This window comes from Anoplolepis gracilipes, chromosome 7 (genome assembly GCF_047496725.1).
Source record: "Anoplolepis gracilipes chromosome 7, ASM4749672v1, whole genome shotgun sequence".
In the NCBI taxonomy this organism is placed as follows: Eukaryota; Metazoa; Arthropoda; class Insecta; order Hymenoptera; family Formicidae; genus Anoplolepis; species Anoplolepis gracilipes.
In genome coordinates, this window is record NC_132976.1 from 10,799,465 (window position 1) to 10,814,968 (window position 15,504).

Consider the following 15,504-nt stretch of genomic DNA (forward strand, 5'->3'; position numbering starts at 1 on the left):
ATCGTTCTCCTCGTGCGGGGCTTATACTCTCGGATTGCCGTTAAACCGACTGCCCCCGGGTTTGAAAAACAAAGCTTGAAAACGACGATGACGACGATGCCACGTCGCACCGAGTGCAGCAAAACTAGCGTAAACCTGTCGCTCGGAGAAATCTCGCGCGATTTACGTTATGTCGCCTCGAAACGCGCCGCTCGACTCTAGCGAAACGTGACGTCGGGATTAATTCTCAATCTTTTCCTAGGAAGCTGCACTGTATATGGAAATAATCAGCGTCGAGTGCTTCCATATGTGAAACGCTCTGTAAATGGAAATTACGCGTAGTGTGCCGCGAGGCACATTAAGAATATGAGAAAAATATTTTGCAGTCATCTTCCGTATTTATATTCAATGTTTTACTTTACTATTTTACTATTATTATATTCAATATATATACATACTATCTGATTTTGAAAATTCATGGATATTATATGTGTGTAATGGCCACTGAAGAAGATATAAATTTAAGTAAAAAAAAAAAAAAAGATAGAGCTTGAAAATGGTTATTTAAATTGTCGGCATTATAGAATGAAATGTATTTCTTTGAAATGTGTTTAATGGAAATTCTCGTACGTGTGTGTGTGTGTGTGTGTGTGTGTGTGTGTGTGTGTGTGTGTGTGGTTAACTAAACGTTATTTTAGGTGTGCACTATGTAGTTACGCGATCATATATTTTCTTTTTTTCACCAGTAGATAATTCGATCTTTTTAGGAAAAACGCACGAATAAACTGCACTCTGACGCATGACTATTCTCGAATTATCGTAAAAAAAAGGTGCTGAAACAATACGATAAACGTCATCGGTTTTGTTCGCCTTGCGTCTCCCGATCCGTATTAATTTACATTACAAATGTGCCGTTGGATTCCGACGAATCAAAATTTGCATTATTCTCGTCGCGCGCCGGTGTGAGTTAATGGATATAGAGTGGGCATTCGATTCTGCAAGTTGCACGACTACTATTCAGCTGTGGAGTTCCTTGATTGGGCAGCGCTCGAAATGGGACAAATCAATTTAAGTTCCGCTTCCTAAATACTAGCACGTATTGCGATATCAATAATCAGAAATCACAAATTCCGCGCAAAAATTATTAGCGATTTGATGAATATAAGTAATATAATAACCAAAAGTAGCAGCGCAATAAAAAAAATTAATTGCTTTATTCATCAATAAAGGATTATTACATCCTTACTTTTTTACTTAAACATTAAAAAAACATAGTCTATGTGTTTACATCTCAATTCATTCAACTGCATTCTCTACAACACATTTTAATATTTTTTTCATTAAAAATACTATATACAAAATATATATTGAAGCATAATCATTTTTTTTAAATTATGTATATTATTTTCATTTTTATTACCAATAGCTTTTCTGCAATATTGTTGCACGTGTCTATTTTACATGCGTGTTAATTGCTTATAATACTACTAATTAATTATATCAATTGCACACACACATGTTAAATTGTAGAAATTAATTACGAGTTTAAAAGAGATTTTTTCGAAATACAACTATTTCATATGCAGCGTTAATACAGCTTCATTAATGCTTTGTGTTATAACGTCAATGTAGCTAACTATCGCCTGACGGTGCTATGCGTAAGATCGACGAACGTTAAACCACCCCGTGTTACGTTGTACACTAACTAGTTACTTCCACAGGTCAAAGTTAACTATCAGACTAGCATAAGATCAGGAACTTGTAGCAACGTCGGTAACGTTCCTTCCGCTCGTCAGATTATTCGATTGTGCGCGCATCGAGAGCGACGAGCCGTTTCCCATTAAGATGAATTCACGCGCAAGAACTTGCCAGGTTTAACATCTGGTTTTATCATAAGTTAGATCGGCACGACATATCACAACGTCCATAATATGCCAAATTAAACTGTGAACCGTGAACCCTCCAAATTTATCATCTTTTAAAACAAATGGAAAATTTAATATACTGCATTTACATTCCGAACGTTTATGAATCCACAAACTGTTATACGAACTAAACCTCATAAATGAGACTACGTCCAAAGTTTCGTAATATATACGTCAGTGAAAACGAATTTTGATGTAACAGATTAACGTACTCTTGTCATAAAAATATTATATAATAATTTATTAACACTTTGTGAATGCCATGTTTCAAAATGTTATTAAATTGTTTTTGTTTTTTTTTTTTTTTTTTTTTTTTTATGTTACGGAATATTTCGCGATTTTAAAATTGTTTACAATTGTCTCGGTTGCAAGCAAAATAATTCATACGATAATATTGTTAAACGCAATTTTTGTCAATACATAAAAATAAAAAGATTATTAAACATTAATACGTTAATAAATTAAAATATTTGTAAATCAATTGATCTTATAAATTGAAATTGTGTTATACATGATTATCTTGTTAATCATCATGATTTTACAATAGGAATATCGGTGTACATTTAACACATTTTTTATTTCAAAATTTTTAAATATTTCTTCCATTTAGAATGCCAAATACGTGCGTTAGATATGGAAGACCACAGACCGAAGCATTTCGGAAGCAGACGATCGATCTCGCGTCACTGTTACCAGAATCGCTCGTTTCCTTGTACATCCTGTTCCCGAAAGACACATCCCACGAATATCTCGTTCTTATGCACGGTACGCGATACGAGATACATTCTTCTTGATTCGATATGTTGATCCCGAGAAAAACGAAGACAATCGAATGGAATTGTAGGATTATATTACCGCAGTCGCGCGTGTATGTAAAATTATGCCAAGCAAATTACTTATACATATAAATAATTTATTATTTTGTATTTTATTTCAAAAGAAATTAATTCGCGTGCAGAGACTCTCTCTCTCTTGCCACAAATAAAAGAATATTAATTATCGTAAAGAATTTTTTTCCATACCTATTCAAAATGCTATAATTGCAAAGTAACAGTGCTATAGAAAATAAAAGTTTCAAGGAGAGACAAAGTTTTAGCAAAAATATTTAAAGTCATTTAGAAGATTTTAAAGTTAGCTCTTTAACGACGATGATCGACGATGCGCGTGATCGTTCGGATGAAGTGAAATCGGAAACGTGAGTACCGATCTTTCGTTCGCCGGACCGACCGAAAAGCGTATTAGACGACACTTTCCAGGAGTGCTTACTAACGACCACACATATTTGTCGGATTCGCAGTTTGATGAATGGAAACTGTGCTCTCTATCTAAACCAGAGTTAAATGCGCACGTTGAACGCTCCCTGAGCAACCGAGCCGCGCACGTCGCGTTTATTATCGCGATTGAGAGTAAAGTTCGTGAAGACGGTCCCGAGTGAATTACGCTTCAAACTAATATTGTGGACGTGCATACAGAGGTAATTCGATTATTTTTATTCCAATTCTTACCTGGGAAAGAAAGGGTAACTAACCTGGGTTATATAAAGAAAATAAAAAAGAATGAAGTTGATTGCGCCGTATTAATAATTAATTGCGATATAATTTGATGCCTATCTGTTTCATATCCGTCCGATAATAAATGCGAATTAATAGATGTAATAGATGAAGCCACTAATATAGAATACAATATTAATTTCATGATAATGAATTGCGAATGCAATATCACGCACGGGCTGATCTAATTGGATTATGTATTTAGCAAAAGTAAGCACACGTGATGGAAGTTAAGCACTGCGTTGCACTCGAGGCAAAAACGGACTATTATGAGCACGTAACTTAGGTAGTAATCTCTCATGTATGCGGCAAGTGAACAGTTCACAAAGTGAATAGTATTAATCTATTTGAATTACATTCATATCATACAAGTATAATTGCAATACAGTAATATTTTGCCTCTAACGTACAATCCAATTTTAGAATTGATTTTGCAGAGAAAGAGAGAGAATAGATGATAACAATATATATTTATGGGCTGAAAATATTAAATTTTTTATCTGATATCTCTCTGATAAAATTAGATATATGTAATACAATTAAAAACGAAAAATATATATGTAGGTCCGACAGAACAGAAAATATATCCCGTAAAAAACCTCCGAGTAAATTCGTACGTTTCTTCTTCAGCTTAGCAGAAACTGACAGAGAATTGACAGGCTACGCGTTAAGAGAGATATATCCGAGAACAAATTCTACCCGAATCTACACCAATCAATGTTGGTTTCCTGCCAACGCCACATGTTCCTGATCATGATTACAACAGGGATGCAAAAATGATAAAGATGTATTACCTCGTACTAGATTTGATAAAGATGTCTGTCATTCAGTCAGTGAAAATCAGATAAATTATAATAGCTTTTAACTTAATCTTTAGATTTATGTATTACATTTTATAAAACACATTTGAATGTTAAAACTATTATTATTGCGAGTATGACACATGCGAATCGGTGTTTAATATAAGTAAAGTAAAATAAAAATAATTATAATTGTAATTTATGTTTCATAATTTGTTATTTTAATCGCTTAAAAGATTCATCGAGTAATTAAAAGATTTAAATATTTCAAGAATTTTCTTGTACGTGCAAAAAGTACACAGATTTGTATTAAAAACACGCTTTAGAACTTTTAGAACATTTACTGCGTTAAGAATCATGGAATTTGGATTTCTATTAAAGTAACAGTGTTTCTCTTTGTATATGTCGACACTAACTAGATGGTCCTTGTATAAAACAAAACAAATTACGAGTATATATTTTTTGAAAATAAAATGAACTAAAATGTACCTGGTATAGACTTCACAGAAATTTTAACAATGCAAAACTCTTTTGACCCTGCATATATTTGTATTTACAAAGACTTGCTTATATTATTTTCAATAATTGGACAAAATAAATTCTGAAAATATTTAACAAGCACAAGCGTAGAATAATAAAAAAGAAAACGTGAATTTAATTATAAATGTTATTATGAACGTATCAACGTGTTTTTCGCTTAAATATGTTAAAATTCAACATTGCGATCAGGCTCTTCTTTAAATTCTGTTATATGCGTTATCTTTTGCAACGTGTATTATGGTTAATATGAAACACACTGTCGAAAGTTTTCAAAAGAGATTCACTTTCAGACAAGTTACTAACACGATACCGATATCAAAGTCTCTTTTACATGGGCGATGCCCGACAAATCTTCTCGGATTCCTTCAATCTTTTGCGACAAGATGCGCGTTTTTCCCCCGCGGCGAGAGGATCCGAAGGGACCGTCTCTCGTAATCGGAGTCGGTACCCCATCTCCCGTCGCGCCGAGCTCTCGAAGAAAGCTCAGGGCGATTACATCAAATTCTTTTTCCCCGGAGTAGATCACTCGTTCGTCCTATCGGTCGCTCTATCTCGTCACCCTTTTCCTCTGTCGTCGTCCAGCTCACCCCCGTTTCCCCTCGATTCCACCATCCCCTGATTCTTCGACACACGCAGCCCCCGTTCAAGTGTTTACTCGCATGCTCGAGTTCTGTCAGTATCACACGCCGTCCGCCAAACAAATCGATCCCTCCTCACCCAGTTCGCGTGAACGGGACTTTCGGACTGTGTACGACACAGCGCGACATCACAACTTGATTTGATTTGCCTGTCGCGGCTCGGAAAAATCGCGAACCGGACACAAAGACGTTGCATCGACCGTCGTTGCAACTGTCAATTTTGCAGTTTGCAGCGCGTGGATAAACGGACAGAGATTACTTGGCATCAGATTACAATAACAATTCTGATCATATGTGTAGTAGCATGTATACCTAAAAAGCAATTCAATTTTATTATACTAGATTTTTATAAAGAATCAAATTTTGAGTCATGCTTATATATATATATATATAATTTATTTATTTATTTATTTATTTATAAATATATATATATAAATGTAGGAAACAAAAGGTACGATTAGATTTATTAATACATTTTTCGAGTCCTACGTCTATTGAAATTCTTTGCCTTTTTTTGCAATATTTACAGCAGAAATCGAAGGATAATTATATATCCGTCACGGAATAGAGATGTCCGGAAATGGTGTAAATGGATCTTAATAGGTCTTCAACCCTTCGACAGTGTAATTATATCAAAGCGTTCATCGGTGTTTCTGAGTTTCTATCTATAGCTACAACTCGCTCCATTATCGCACGGAAATCCTGAATCCATAATAGGATCCGAATTGATCGCATATATACGATCTGCGGCTAACAATCCGTCGTTCTGTATTCGGCCCTGAGGGAGAACGCGGAAGGGCAAACAAAGGCGAGCACGCTCGCGCGCGCGGCCAGCTGCGCGCACGGGGGATGAAAACGGGGGGTCGCGCTCACGGGTGGTCGCTGCGCCTTTGACCGCCGTTGACCGCGTCGTGTCAGCGTTACGTTACTTACATGTCCAAGGATCGGCCACGTTGAACGCCTCACTTAGGGTGTACCAAGAAGAAGGGTTGAGATCTCAACGACGGACAGCACGTCGTCGAGTATGTGAAACGCGATACACGCGTGTCTCGTTGTGATGAGCGCGCACGCACGCACGTACGCAGACACGCATTCACACGCACGCAGTTTTCAGTCGTCGTCGTATAGAAGTTTTTTTTTTTTTTTTTTCTTTTTTCCCTCGAATCACTGCGCACACAACTTCCCGTCACCGTCGTCGCTTTTCACGCCGGACACTGTCGTCGTCGTCATTGTCATCGTTGTCATCGTCGTCCACGGTTGTATGAACATTGTCATTGGCGACGTCTTCTCGCGTGGCACTGATCCAGCAGCGCGGCTGTGTCACAACACGACTTTCCTCACAGGTGACGAACGCGTAACATGACGTGTGTGTAACGATGTATCTTGTCGCGCAAAGGCCGTGCACGTCGCACGATTATACGATACGAGCGAGCAAACGAGCGTGATATCACACGGGTATCGCGTAATAAAAACCTACCCCTTCCTTCTCGCCGCTATTATTCGGGCAAACCGGGTACCTCTTTTTTTTTTTCTTGCTTTTCCGGTTGGCTAGCTGTCGGAAAAGAACCAAGGGCGAGGGCAGAGTTGACGAAGATCGGTTTGAGGCGCTCCTTCGGCTACGATTTTCGGGGGGTGAAAGGGACTACCCTCGCGCACGACGACAGCGAGCTGTATATTCGCCGTACGAAGTCGTGCGCGACGAGCGACGTTAGCGAGCACTCTGCACGAGCTCTGTCGGCCAGGGATACACGAACGTACGTACGAAGGAACGAACGAAGGAACGAACGCAGTAGTAGAACGGACCGAACGGGGCGGCCAAAACGCGTCGGGGAAGGAGTAGGAGCGAATATAGGATGCGGCGGCGGCGGCGGCGGCGGCGGCGGCGGCGACGGCGGCGGCGGCAGTGGAAAGAGGAGGCAGAGGCGGAGAAGGTGGTGGCGGCGGTGAACGAGGGGGGACGACGCGGGGTAAAGAGTGGCGTAGGCGCTCGGGGGGCGAGCGACGGGGTTGATGGCAAAACTGGGGGTGGCTCGCCAAGCCCGGTGGTCTCGCGCGCGCTCCCTCGCTCTGCTTGCTCGGCTGCTAGTCGGCCGCCGTCGGCGCGCCAGGCTGGCTCGTTTTCGCTCACCCTTGCTTGCGCAGCATCCGCGCCGCCGCCACTACCATCGTCACCACCACTATCTACCGTATCCACCTCCACCACCGCCGCCGCCACCCGCCGCCGTTGTCGCGACCCGGCCAAACCCAGACCCGGCGCGGCGTAGGTACCGCGGGCTCGCGACTCTCGAGCTCCAGGCCGCCCCAGCTGCTCGTGCCCCACCATTCGCGCCAACATCCCCTTCCGGATCCCAGTGCCGTACACCGATGCAACGGCACCTCGGCCCGTCAACGGCTCTCGGGTGAAGGCACGAATCGACGAATTGATCCGGTAATGAGCGCGCGGGCCACTGCTTGATGGGTGGGACGATGCTCGCGTGGCGAGTGTCGAGCGTGACGACAAAGAAGATACGGAAATATGTGGAAATGCCGCGCTTAACTATACCGTTAGATTCATGACGGACCAGCCGCGGAAACGACGATATTTCTCGCGGGCCCCTCTTCGGACGAAGAGCTCTGGACGTAGCCGCGCGTTGGTGGCCGAGGGTATTGACGAATCAAGGGGCGCCGGCTGAAGATCGAGACGCGCGCTTACTCTCGAGTCTTAGAACCTCGCACACTTTCCGAATGCCTCTTAATCTCGAATACCATGATAAATGATGTCATGTTCCCCTAAAGGAAATCGGGTATAGGTTAAGCTAACAGAGAAGAACATATCGCTTATAGAAATCAAACGTATTGACAAATTAAAAGTTATAGATTAAGACACACGACAAGCGTTACGCATTAAGCATTCTTGTAATCTTTTTCGCGTCTATTACTTTCAAATAAACGAAAAAGACAATACATTTGCAATTTTTAAAAGAGAGAGAGAGAGAGAAGGAAGGAGAAAGACGATTGATTTCGAGAGAGAAGCGTGCCACGCTCTGGGAGAAGGTTCTCATATTAAGCTGGATAGTATCGAGGGAAAGGTAACTGGATAAGAGCGGATAAAATCGGATAGAAATCCCATCGGAATATATTTGGATCCATGCGGATTTTTCTCGATACCATAAGTTCCTATATGGAATTTTTCGGCGACCGGAGGCGGAAGAGGGTGGGTAAAATCCAGGCTGAGGGTAGAGCCCAGGCGAGACCGACGACGCCGATGAACTCCGCGGGGATCCGCGGCAGCGGAGGAGGCTCACGAAGATATTTTTATGAAAAATTCAGCTCGCACGTTTGTGGCGAGGAATTTTTTAACGAGCGACGCGGCAAAAAGTTTGCCTCGAATTGGAAATTCCGACTGCATTAGCGAACTTTCGTGTTCGGGATGCGCGCGGACGCGCGCCCAGGACGGTCCGGTTATTATACGCTAAGAGAGCATAGTGCGCGCGCGAACAGTCAAGAACGCTTTAGAGAAGAAAAGAAAAAGTAAAGGAGGAGAAGAGGAAAAGAGGAAAGAACGTCGGAGACATTACTCGACCCAGTTTCTTGCCCCTGGTAGTCGGATCGCGCTTGTCTCGCGCTTCTACGTAAATGGCCCTCTCTTAAAACGGCTTGGCAATCAAATACGTATAAATGGACCATCTTCCGTGTCTCTAGACGTTGATTTTATGAGAGATGAACGATCACACTTGCGTACAAAGTGACGTTCGCTTATGCGTTTGAGAAAAAGAATCGCACACGTTACAATTCCTTCAGCGTTCGATTGTTACATGTACGCGAGGGCTTTACGTGCGCGTTTTCGCACACGTACGGGGTTTTTTTCTTTCTGCAATGTAGCTATCAACTTGTCTCAATTTATTCAAGAGAGAAGCCATAATAAATATTTACGTGAAACGACAATAAGGGATAAAATCCGTTTAATTATCCAGGCAGAAATTATCGATTCAAATCGACTATTTGCCACTTGAATTAATCAGGTAACGAATCAAAGGTAGACTTATTCCCGGATATTGAATAATTAAAGCAAGGCATGGAAAGCTTTCTTATGCCCGAATTGCGTATACGAGATACTTGCGGAAAACAAAGAACGAGCATTAAGAAGAAACAATTCCTTCAAAGAAAAAGAGAGAAAGAGAGCTTTCTGATATTATTTCAGAGAAGCAATGCTTCGATGTCGCTTGATTCTCTTTGCGGTAGTGCCGAAAGAGTTATTAGAAAGAGAGCGAAATAGTTTAATTGATGACAGATTATGGATGACTACGATGAGTGTTTTCCCCAAAGCAATCGCTTTGGTGTAACTAAACGCGCTAAATATTCTGTTTGAATAAATAATCACGTCTCGCGGATCGATTTGCGCCGACAACGCGGCGTCTGTCGAAAGACGGGGCGACCTTTTAAAAATCGATAAAAAATTAGAGTTACTTTGGCTTATAATCAATAATTCGTTTTGTGCGCGATTAAAGATGCTTATTTTGGAAATATCGAAATATTCAAAAATACGATAAAAATAATTTCTAACAAGTGGCTTCCGCGAAACTTTCTTCGCACATTTGCAGCAATAATCTTTTTTTTGAAGAATTATGACGAATTATAGTGTGTGAGTGTAAATTGAATTTACACAGATTATTTTACGAAAATACTGTATTTACACTGCACATTGTATTGTATTGAAGTGGATTAACGCCTGAGAGAATTATGTGTCCCAGGGCGATAATAAACATCTATCTATCTCTATTTGTGTATCTATCTATACTAATTAAGTTAAGTTTGTATTATACCAAATTAATATATAACAACTGTTCCTTTATCCTAGTTATAATATCAGCACGAAAACGGATCAATAAAAACGTGCATCCGGAAACGCTTAGTTTTTAATTATCATTTGTCAATATATACGCGCGATTTAAAAGTGCCTATTAAATGTCCAATTAAATTCATTACGTGTCCGTACGTATATGTACATGTGCGTAGATGCAGACACGCACTTTTCGCACGTGTACATGAGCGTATCATCATTTCGCTCGGCTGCTGCAACAATGAACGCGAAATCGTTCTCCGATGCGAGCCGTCGTCGTTGGCGGAAAGAGGAGAGTATAATGATACTAAATTTCCCGTGACAAACGACGCGACCACTCCGACGGAATACCGCTACGGCGGTACCATTTTTAAAGCTCACGCTCCGCTAAAAACGCTCACGGGACACGCTCGAAGGCACATCATATACGGGTATATATATCGTATACGTGTTATATAAATGTGTACGTGTAAAACTATGTATACAACCGTAAGCGTACACGCTTGTCATGCGTGTGTAAACGTATACACGCGAGAGAAGGGGCGAGCGCGTCACGAGCCAAAATCTCTCGCGTATTAAATTCAAGTCTCGTGGTCTTGACAGTCGCCAGTCATTTAGAGAGTGGTCCGAGGCTCTTGAGTACCGCCTTACGGCACTAACGTCGGCAACGCCGATCTCGTCCGCCATCCCTGATCCTCCACAGGGAAGGACATGGGTTCCTTTACCCTCTCCTTGGTTCTCTCTCTCTCTCTCTCTCTCTTTTTCTCCCCGTTTTAGCAACGGGTCAAGCTCCGCGCGATCAGCATCGAGCTGCACCAACATCGTGTAGCACGTGTAGGATCAGCGTGCCTTGTACACATGCGATGAATCCACTTGAACGAATATCTTACGACGCAACGAAAGAAGCAACTGTTCGTCTTTTCTCTCGAGGACGAGGGAAAAGCGAGGACACACAGTCACCGTTTATAGCATACTGGACTATACAGGGAGATGAACGTGCACGCCCGCGTGTGTATAGGGTGTCATGTGATACGCGCAGAAAATATCTCTGAAATAGCCTCGAGAAAAATAAGAAAACATATCCGTATCCATATCCTGCGTTCAACATACTATTATTGTGACAAATGTCTTTCAGCTTACATATCATACGAATCAATCTATTTCTTTGTTTCGAGAATTATATCTCATCTTACAAGTAGTTCGTATTATGTGTCACCCTGTATGGCTCAAAGAGGCGATCGGGGATAAAGGAATACAGAAATGGAAAGAAGAGACGTTTTTTTCGGTTTGATCGATTCTTCAAATTTAATTTTCAGGATGAACATTCAGTTCCGAAACTACGCGATTGTGTCAGTTGATTTTATTCTTAGAAAACTCGAAAAAAATTGTAGCAGTTTTACGTAAAACATCAGTTTACACAAAATATTTTAAAATACATATATATGTATATGTAATAAAATTATTAAATTTTATTATATGGAAATTATATTTTATAAAACAAAATAGAAAGTAGAAAAAATTAAATAAGGGAGAAGGAAAAGAGAAATACAAAAAAATTCATTACAATATAAAAAAAAAAACAAAAAAAAAAAACGAAAATTAAAGTGAATAAAGTGAATAAATATATTACTGAATAAAATGTCAGATAACCATTTAAATGTTAATTTCAATTTTATAATGATTATATGCCATTGTAACTATTGCAGCAGTAACTAAACAGAAACGCGAACATAAAGTCGAAATTGTACAGTTCTGGAAATAAGTATGCGCGAACATAGTTGAAAAGTAAACGGAATCTCATACGTCATATCAGAATCTCGCACATCACTTGAAAGCAAATTCCAAAGTGCGCAGAGTTACAGCACAAAAGCTTTCTTGATATGCTACAGCGAAATGCGAGCGATTGTATAGGTTTCGTGGATTGGACCTTGAGTCCTTGTTAGCGGTGGTTCTAAATTGAAATTCCTCGGACAGATAAGGAGAACCTCCCGTCGAGATACTGAATGTTCTACATCGGTGGTATTCTAGGAACAACGCCTCGAGTCGCAAGAAATAAGAAACAAATACAAAAAGCAAATATACTCGAGCGTTTTTATTAAGAATGCCATTAACAACGCGCGCCGTTGATTAGAACAAGAAGTTCCTCGAATTTAAAGAGGTACGATTAACCACAAAATTATCGATCATTTAAAGACTATCTGTGTGTGCGTACGTGGCAAATAGCTATAATAAGAATTTTCTTCAAAATAATTCAATAGGAAAATTCTGAAAATATCGAAAAGCATAACATATATAAAATATCTTTATAATATTACATATTTTTTATAAACCACATTTTTTCAGGGATGCTGTAGAATTATAATATTTACATTTTCTAAAAAAATGTTTTCCCCTACATAATTACTCTCTTTTTATCTTTATGCTTTCTTTTCAAAGCAGAGTGGCTACTCAAATCTTGTAAAAAATTTTTTAAAAATCTTCTAATTTTTCAGGTTTTTTTGTTCAAAATTCCGAGTAAAAAGAATATTTTCAAGATTTTTTAATATAATATTTTTTCTCTAAAATAAATTTTTTATCACATGCGTTCTTTTCTAATGTTTTTTATTCATACGAAAAGAGTTTCTTAAGTTTCAAGTGATTTATAAATATACTAAAAAAACTGACAATGAATAACTTTCATAAGATAAGCATTTTTCACTCGCATAAAATTTCATTAAAAATTACAAAAAATATATATTTCAATATTATGTTGAGACTTTGAATATATATATTTTTTAAATACATTTTAAACGCATTTGTTTGACTGGCTGACTGGTATGTGTAAAATTGACGTCTCACTTCATGAAAACTCACTAATTACTGAAAGTTCTAGCTTTATTTTTAATAATTCTAGAGTTCTTCATAAATTAAATTAGTTAAATAGTTCTTGCCATTAAATAAAAAACAATTACTCAGAACAAACTGAGACGCCAAATACACGCTGTGTCTCACTCTGTCGATGATTTTTTAGAATTTTTTCAGATTTTAAACGCTTTAAAAAATTATTGGAATATTAATTAAACAAATTAAATTATCAAATTAAACGCTGGTCATATTTAAGTAGTTCTACAAATAAAAATTATTAAAATATTTATTAAATAATTAGATTGCTTGAATCGCCAAACGTATAAATATTGAGATGAAATACTGGTCATATTTCGATAATTCCATCGATTTTAACGGGATTTCATATCGGTCTGTAATCACTTTTATTAATTTTTTTCCAGAAATTCTATGTAATTCTATGTAAAAACTATTAGAATATATATATTTATTAAAGAAATTAAATATTGGACAAAATGTACAAGTATCGCGACTGAACATATTTCGATTGTTTTATCGACTTTAAATAAGAGTTCATGTCTTTTTTGTATCGTTGTGCAATTATTTATACTTTCTAAACAGAGTTCTAGGTATGTGTAAAAATTATTAAAATATTTATTAAACAAATTAGATCGAAACGGCGGTATAACATTTACTTTCAGCGTCTCGAGCGATCTAATTTGTACAATTAATATTCTAATAATTTTTAATTTTAATAATTAAAACTTTTTGTAGAACTATTGCAACACTCTCAACTCTCAAGTGTTCAAATCTGGCAAGAAAGAAAGAAATAAAAAAATAAAAAAAATAAGAAAAAGAAAATAGAATAAAAAAAATCATCGAAAGATAAAATAAAACGCAGCATGAACTGGCCTATCAGTTTGTCCCTATTTATTTTCGGGTCATTCTTTTAATAGTCGGTACTATTTGTTTCTATAAATATATATATCAAGAATCCTAAATTATTAAAAATACATTATTAAAAATAAAACTCTCAACAAATAATGTTTCCACGAAGGTAGATGCCAGATACATCCAAATAAAATTGCACGAAATATGTTGTACAATAATCGTGACAAAAAATAATTAAATCCGCGAATAATAAGTAATAAATTACCTCGTACGTAATAAATCTGAAATTGTTTCCACAAAGTCCGATGCCATCCCACAGGCCTGCTCATTATCTCATTTAATCCTTCGTTGATGCATCTTCCAAAGTATTCATGAAACACTCGCGTAACAATTTGCACGACACTCCCGATTTCGATACATGTTTATTGATACACAAAATCTATGTCGGACCGGTATTTTCCCGCTAAAATATCACCGCACGAATGATAACAAAATCACCGCGTACAACGCGTTATAGACATATAAACAAATCGATGTGTACTTTTTCGTGGATTATTAGACATGCATATAATGAAACGAACGTCAGTCTTTGAGTTCGGCATTTTCGACGCTCGTCGCGTGCGATGTTCTCCCCCTTATCACAATTCAAATCGTCGTTTCCGAAGAATTCGCAATCCTTAGACACGTCTCTTGATACTCGCGGGTATCCGCCAGCATTCGGGATATCCTCGATCCTTGTTACAGGATTCACGTTCGTCGGTCAAGCAAATAGCCGCCTAAATACGCGCGAAAGCAACAGTGTACATGGCGACGATACAAAAAAGCTGCAGGATCGAACGATCTCGAAGACCGCGATACGCCAACGATTGCGACAAATATGCGGAACAGTTCTGTCTAGTCACTAAACATACCTCGATCCACTCCCGATGTACGCATGTACGCGATATTTGCTTAAAATTGACGAACAATGATAGAGGGCAAACGCGACTCGACTTGACTCGGCTCACCTCTACTCGGCTCCGCAGACATTGTACGACTGTGCTCGTAGACACATGACCTTTATAGCGATCATGTAGAGGAGACGACTCACGTGCCTGATATTACTGTGTTGCGCGTAGGCAACTCCGGAATTTGTCCTTGATGTTTTTCCCCCGCAATATGCTTCGCGCTACACGTGTTTATTCTCTGTATTTTTTGTTCCGCGATGAAATAATATAATTCTTCTCTACAAAGAGGAAATATAATAAAAATTAAAATATATAATATTAGTAATCATGGAATATACTGACATATATATACAAGAAATCACGCGCGATATTTTTATACAGTGATATTATATATATGAATATTTTACGAAAGAATAATGCAATTATTCAAATATTTTGACGCACAAATAAGTATATAATTATTTAACAAATACCGAAATACGCGCGAAAGCAACGGCTTATAAGAACATGGTCGTGATACGACAAAGTTGCAGGATCGAACGATCATGAAGATCGCGAAACGCTACCGTTTGCAACAAATACGTGCGAGACA

At 38.6% G+C, this 15,504-nt stretch overlaps 1 protein-coding gene across 5 annotated transcripts in view; it reads right to left on the reverse strand.

Annotated features, from left to right (window-relative positions):
• Positions 1-15,504, reverse strand: part of LOC140668084 (uncharacterized) — a 75,992-nt gene that overhangs the window by 46,048 nt on the left and 14,440 nt on the right. Inside the window, exon 1 of one of the 5 annotated variants that reach the window (XM_072896673.1) lies at positions 14,231-15,207. The exons of 3 other annotated variants lie outside the window; for them this stretch is intronic. The gene's annotated coding sequence lies outside the window, so the exon portion shown is untranslated. Of the gene's footprint in view, positions 1-6,365; positions 7,607-14,230; positions 15,208-15,504 lie in introns of those variants that run through there. One more of the 5 variants, XM_072896672.1, reaches the window with a different exon arrangement.